This window comes from Mobula birostris, chromosome 13 (assembly GCF_030028105.1).
Source record: "Mobula birostris isolate sMobBir1 chromosome 13, sMobBir1.hap1, whole genome shotgun sequence".
In the NCBI taxonomy this organism is placed as follows: Eukaryota; Metazoa; Chordata; class Chondrichthyes; order Myliobatiformes; family Myliobatidae; genus Mobula; species Mobula birostris.
Genome location: NC_092382.1, coordinates 61,400,717 through 61,408,244, shown reverse-complemented (window position 1 = coordinate 61,408,244; position 7,528 = coordinate 61,400,717). Strand labels below are relative to the sequence as shown.

The 7,528-nt window shown below is 44.6% G+C and overlaps 1 non-coding gene and 1 pseudogene across 1 annotated transcript; one reads left to right on the top strand and one right to left on the bottom strand.

Moving 5' to 3' along the window:
- Positions 1-517: 517 nt before the first annotated feature.
- On the top strand, positions 518-617 carry LOC140208834 (U6 spliceosomal RNA; annotated as a pseudogene).
- Positions 618-5,990: 5,373 nt separating this feature from the next.
- On the bottom strand, positions 5,991-6,063 carry trnav-cac (transfer RNA valine (anticodon CAC)). The gene has a single exon. It is a non-coding gene; the product is annotated as a tRNA-Val (tRNA).
- Positions 6,064-7,528: the final 1,465 nt, after the last annotated feature.

Genomic DNA, 7,528 nt, shown 5'->3' with positions numbered 1-7,528 from the left:
ATCCTTCAGGGAAGGGACAGTCGTTTCTCGGATACACTTTCTCCCCCAGCCAATGCTCTTCGCTGGCTATGGACCCCATCATCTGGGGAACTACTGGGGTGCCTAAAGGATTTACAATATGTTTGATCCACTGATTACAACACGGCGTTAATGCTCCACATACACAGCACCCGAGAAGACATAACACTACAATTATCATAACTCCATGGATGATTCACAACCTCCAGCTGGAGAACCAGCCAGTAAGCCAGTCCCACCAGCTCGCCGGCCCCTGCGTGAAGCCATCTATGTAATCACGTATTTCACCTATAGCATAGGAAATAATATACCACTCGTCCCTGACATGGGTGATAAATTTATCTCCTGCTATGGCACAGAGCCCTCCTTGTTGGGCAAGTTCATAGTCAACGGCATAGCGAGTCTGTTGAGCATACAGCAGCATCTCTGCCAGTTCTTGGTTGACAGCATTAAACCCATCTATTGTACTGTTGCCTAAGATAGTCAGCCCACACATGAGATGGTTTCGATTCTTTGCAGCTATGGTACGATACAGAGAAGATTAGCATGGCCCCTGCGCAAGGATGACACGCAAATTCTCAAAAGTGAACTCAGGCATAGGCATATGGTCGTCTGTGGCCGGACCTGGGGCCTTAGTATTTTGCTGACAGATGGCACATCTTTTCACAACCTCAGCAATGGCTGTTGTTATTCCTGGCGCATACCATTGCTGTTCTATTGCATGTAGCATCCCTCCTCTGCCCATGTGGGCCGCACATCGATACCAGTTCCAAGATAGATACAGACATGAGACTTTCTCCGGCAACCGAGGCCACACATTGGTACAAGTTCCACACTGGAAGCAGGGTGCTGAGGGTTTCGGTTATCTAATAAGCCGAGGGCCGCTCTTCGGTACCAGTTTCACAATAGGCACGCAATAGTTTGTACTACAAAAGCAGAAGGAAATGAGATTGAAAGGTGAGCTTGAATACGCCCTCTATTCTGCACAGACTTAGATTGGTGACGAAGTGGAAAATGAGAAGACACTGAATGGGGAAATGGGACAGAGATAGTCATGAAGTCACAGATTATTACTATAGAAAATAGGTTCTTCATTCAATCTAGGCCATCCCTCTGTGATCTTCCGCCTCGCTCCATTTTTCTGCACCCTCCGTCCCTCTCTCATACACGTCCCTACACAACCTCCACTAAATGATACAATTGAATCCGCATCTACCAGTTACGCTTGGAGTTCCTTCCACGCTCGCTCGACCCTCTGAGTGAATAAATTCTATTACATATACTTCTTGCATATTTCAACTTTCTCCCCAAGCCTATGAACTTTAGTTGTAGATGTTCTCCAAGGATATGACATAGAACATAGAAATCTACATCATATTACAGACCTTCCGGTCCACAATGTTGTGCCGATATGTAACCTACTCTAAAAACTCCTTAGACTTTCCCTAGCGCATAGCCCTCTGGTTTTCTAAGCTCGATGTACCTGTCTAAAGGGCTCTTAAAAGACCCTATTGTACTCGCTTCCACCACCGCCACCGGCAGTGCATTCCAGGCACTCACCATTCTCCGTGTGAAAAACGTACCTCTGGTATCCTCTCTGTACCTATTTCCTAGCACCTTAAAACTATACCCCTTTGTGTTAACCTGGGGACCAAAAAAAAAAACTCTGACTATTCACACGATCAATGTCTCTCTTCATCTTGTACATCTCTGTCAAGTCAGCTCTCATTCTCCGTCAGTACGAGGAGGAAAGGCCAAGCACACTCAACCGGTTCTCCTAAGGTACGCCCTCCAATCCAGGCAACATCCTTGTAAATCGCCTATGCACTCTCTCTCTCTCTCTCTTCAGTATCCACACAGCCTCTCTATAGTATTGACCCTGGATGGGGAAGATCTGCGCGCATTCACACTGTTCATTTCCCGATTTCTTCCTTTCAAATTATCGCTGCACTCTTTGAAGTTTATTGATATTTCAAAACTGTAAGTAGATGGCCAGAACAGCCCACGATATTCTATGTACGGTCTCACCAACGTGTTGTACAGCTTCAACAAAACGTCCTGATTCGTGTACACAGTGATCTGATTGTGAAGGCCTCTGTGATTCGAGCTCAATACGACCCGATTTGCCCGTGACGCCGCTTTCCTGGAGTTATCAATCTGTATCGCCTTGTCTCTTTTTAAATACTGCGCACTAAAGTCCACATATTCAATATGTGCGTCGAAACCCGTTGCACCGTTCCTCACAACGCAGACCGTCGCACACTGTCTGTATTAAATGCCATCTGCCAGTTTTCAAGCCAGCTGACATCAAGCTGCAAGCTTGGATGGAGATTCTGGCCGGAACAGCGCCCCCAACCTTAGGGTGGTCCGTAATTCTTCTGATTCAGTTTTCTACATCGAGATCTGAGTCATTAACATGCATGATAAATAGCAATGGGACTAACACCAATCCCTGCAGTAGACCCGTCACAGTCAAAAAATCAACAACCCACTCTCTGCTAATCCGGACATGAACGCTCATCAATCCGTCCGTAAACCGCAGCTAAATTCCTCTGGGCGGGTAACTTTTTATTACCAAAGGTCCCTGGAACATTGCTCTCGATCTCTCTGATATGCTCAGAAGAACATACGTACAACATGTTTTATTGTGACACATGTCATCAGCTGTTACTGTGACCTTCTTGTTCAAATGACTCGAAATGACTAGAAGAAGCGACAGAAAAGAATGATCCTATCTCGCCGTTCAATAAGGTATATTCCATTTCACCTGCCGAGCTGGTGTCCCGCCCTCAATGTCAGAAGCGAATGTGCTCCGCTGAATGGGATAAAATAAATCTGCTTCTCTCTCTCCAAATTTCTTGTAGTTAATTTAACGGCGATCGTGATCCTATCTCGGGGAAAGTGCGGACTGTCCAAATGCATCACCCGTTACCTGGTTGGAACGGCAACAACGGATCTGATGGTGGTTATAGTTTTCGCTTTAGTGGACCGGACCAACAATATCTACATTTATTCCAGATCACTGCTGATCACTCCTGTATGCGCTCTGACAAATGTATTATTTGGTGTGACGAGAGACTGTTCTGTGTGGTTTACGGTCAGTTTCACATTCGACCGTTTCATCGCAATATGTTGTGGAAAACTGCGGGACCGATACTGCACTGAGAGAACAGCAACGGTCATCATGGTGACCGTGGTTATAGTGAGTTGCGGGAAGAGTGTCCCGTTTTACTTTGCTCTTGAACCTTACGTCATCATTGACAACATCCCGTGGCGTTGCTCCTGCACACATGAATACACTACTTCACCCGTGTGGAAGGACTCGAATTACGAGGGAGCATTTTAACACCATTGCTACCAATCAGCTTAATTCTTATCTTCAATGGGTTAACAGTAAGACATATAATTGCGGCAAATAGAGCCCGCAGAGGGCTTCGGAAGAGCAGCGATAAACAGAAAGATACCGAGGTGGAAAACCGCAGAAAATCGATGATCTTATTGTTTGCAATTTCAACTAATTTCATATTGTTTTGGATGCCCTATATAGCTCATTCTCTGAAATGGCAAGTGGAAAATTACTATTACCAGGACAGATATTTCAGTTCCCCGGTATATATACTGCAGCAAACTGGATTAATGTTTCAAATTCTTAGTGTGTGCACCAATACTTGTATCTACACACTGACACAAAGGAAATTCAGACAACAGCTGAAGGATGGAATGAAATATGTGTTTACGTTAAATGGCCTTCTGTATAGGCAACGCCAACTCCAATTCCAATTCAGCGAAGTTTTTGAATAAAGCAGTTTAAAATTCAGTAGGTTTGGCAAGTACGTCATAAATTCAAACAATCATGTGCCTGGTCATCCTGAAATGAATAAATTCCAAACTATTACAGAGATCTGACAATAATCCGGGAAACCTTACCGCAGCATAAAAGCCAGGACCAACAGTCTCCGGGACAGCTTCATCCACCAGACCATTAAACTGACTAACTCACGCTGGTTTGAATGTTTTTCTATGTTCCATTGCCTGTTCCATTTATTATAAATTATTATAAATTACTAGGATGGCACATTGCACATTTAAACAGAAACGTAACCTAAAGATTTTTTTTTTATTCCTCACGTAAGTGAAGGACGTAAGAAATAAAGTCAATTCAATCACAAGGAGAGGAATGATTTCCGTACTTTTACAGGTTCAGGTGTTTCAAAATGCTCATAGTCGGGTAAAAGAGAGTAAAGGGAAAGCCTTTTAAACAAAGGGGGAGCTTCATAGTAGCACAGCGCGGAAAGCGGGGACAATGTGGTGGGATTGTATGCTAATGGACTGTGAGTGGAACTCAGAAGTAGGAAGGGAACAAACACTCGTTTGAGAGTATTCTGTACAGACCTCCCATCACCAAAACGAAAACAACACACACAGACAGTGACAGATCGGAAGATAGATTTTGCACAGCTGCTTATATTAACACGGCTGTTGTCACAGGCAACTTAAACTTCACTGATATTCATCGGCAATTCCTCTGTTTAAAAGGTTTAGATGTGACAGAATTTCTCAGTTGTGTACAGGCAGAAGAATTGGTACAAGTAGCGGGCAGGTGGACTAGTGAACAGTCGATCCTGTGCTAGGATCACCAGAAAGTGAAATGGATCAGGTAACTGATCTCTCCGCGTGTCAGCAGTTCAGATGGATAGAGCACAGCGATTCGACATACCTTACACTGGGATAGCAGCAGACAATATGGAATGCACTTAATTGATACTATTGGGTAGGAACGTTGGAGCCGATTTTGGGAAGCGATTTGTACCTTCAAATGCACATATTCAAATATGGAGATCGTTAATGCAGCATTGATTGGGATTCAGTATTAGCTTCTTTCATTGAGGTGGGGATCGGATGGCTCCGTAAAGTAACTCTGGTTGATAAGAGATATGGAACACCTCTTCAAGAAAAAGAAATAAATATACTGAAGGTTTTGGAAGAAAGGATCAGACAGTGCTATGGAAAGTCACAATGCAGCCAGGAGGGATTTAACAATCGACTTAGAAAAATTAAAAGGAGGTATGAGAAGGCATGAGAGAGCCGCATTAAGATAGGTGAAAAACAGGAGGATAACGAGAGAGAGTGGGAGAGATCAGAGATAAAAGAGGAAACTTGTTTGTAGTCCAAGGAGGCAGTGACACTTTGATACTTTGCTTCGGGATTCACCAGTCAGTGAGACCTTGATGAATGTGGATACAGCGAAAAAATGCGGGTGAGCTGAGGCATGTAGACACTTAGAATTACGACCTAGAAACTGGGAATACATGAATATAAACCATTTCCCGGTGCTGGAAGCTATGTAATCCAGGTAATTATAGAAAGCGAGCGAAGATGTTGCAGCGCTTTTGGACATGACATTTGCATCATCACTGTCCACAGAAGTAGTACGGGAGGATGGGAGAATGGCAAATATTACTTCTTTGTGCAGAAAATGTAATAGGGATAGTCTTGGATAGGACCCTGGTCAGACCCTACTTAGGGTACTGTGCTTAGTTCTGGTCACCTGACTACAGGAAGGATGTGGAGCGATTTAACATCTTAAAGTAGTTTTGAAATTTTGCAGGACACGGTATTTGCTCCTGATGTTTGTCTGGATGGGAACATTTGAGATGTCCGCTCCGGTGACACCAGAACACATCCTCCGCTCTGCGACAATAGCTTCGAACCGCTAATTCTCCCGTTGTGCCGTCTACGTCATCCACGAACCTACTTATGTTTAAATCCGTTTATGTTTTCCTGGAAATTATATATCATTTTTATTATTTTTTCTTTCTTTACTTTACCATTGTCAGGTTTGAAATACAATGTGCTACTGCTGGAAAAGCGGATGCTCATGTACTTACACCCTGGATGCCCACGACAGTAAACCTGAACACGAACTGAAAAGTTCAGTTTCAAGTTCATCCCAAACACTGGAGCCCAAACGATGTTTCTGCCCAGGATTGAACTGGGGACCTTTCGCGTGTGAAGCGAACGTGATAACCACTACACCACAGAAACTCTGCAAAGCGCTCAATACTCTGCGCTATTGAGCAATGACCCGAGGCACCTCCTCCCCACCCTGCTCTGCAATACAGCAATAAGAACAAGTCATTACCCACCGTTCCTCTTCGCTTTCAATGACAATTATTGCATTTATGTGACATATACGGTTACATGCATTAACAATTTCCTGTGGGGTGCTGGTCAGGGCGCGACATGTAACAGGTAACTGAACTATGTTGCTTATATACAGCAAGGAATTCAAACAGCAAACACGAGGAAATCTGTAGATGTTGGAATTTCGAGCAACACACATAAAAGTTGCTGGTGAACGCAGCAGGCCAGGCAGCATCTCTAGGAAGAGGTACAGTCGACGTTTCAGGCCGAGACCCTTCGTCAGGACTAACTGAAGGAAGAGTTAGTAAGAGATTTGAAAGTGGGAGGGGGAGGGGGAGATCCAAAATGATAGGAGAAGACAGGAGGGGGAGGGATGGAGCCAAGAGCTGGTCACGTGATTGGTAAAGGGATATGAGAGGATCATGGGACAGGAGGCCCAGGGAGAAAGGAAAGGGGGAGGGTGAAGCCCATGGGCGAAGGGTATAGTGAGAGGGACAGAGGGAGAAAAAGGAGAGGGAGAAAAAGAATACACACACACACACACACACATATATGTGCGTGTGTGTATTTTTCTCTCTCTCCTTTTTCTCCCTCGCCCTCCTGTCTTCTCCTACCATTTTGGATCTCCCCCTTCCCCTCCCACGAGGTTGTGCTCCAGCTCACGAACTAAATTCAACGGCGCCTTTAAGATTTCTCACCCTGTCTCTCTCGTCCTTTCTCATCACCTCAGATTACAAGTTAATTGAAAGTGACTGAACAACGTGCCGATACACTTATAGACAACAGGACGCGTTACAAGCCGGAGTTACTGGTGAGATGATACCAGCTGTAGAGTAATGAATCACGGCCAATCGTCACACTGAATCCACACTAACACCAGACACACCATCACACTGATATCTCACTGATGATCATGTTCCAATCTAATCCGTCGGATCGCAACCAGACAAAGACATGAAAGGCCAGTTATACGACCGATTGTGAAGGAAATTTATATTGGGAACAACAACCTTCAGGCAAATAGACCAAATCAAAGGTCGCAGTGGAGGGATCGCATTGCAGCTAGAGGGATCTGACCATTGGAAACGGAATCTCAGCATGTCAGTAGAATCGGGGGAGGTGTCCTCTCTTTCACAGAGGCTTAGTGAACACAGGACATGTGAGAATTATTTTATAATTCTGTCCTGAAATAGTGGAGCTTCATGTTGGGAGAGAGGGATAGAGATATCATCATCTCGATACCATTTCTGGCCATTGAGGCCACGATTAATATCTCTTTTGTTCGCGTGGGCCTGAAACAACTCGCCGTAGTAAGTAAACATTGAGCTTAATCGACAGCACAGCGAACCAAGGCGAGGTGCAATTA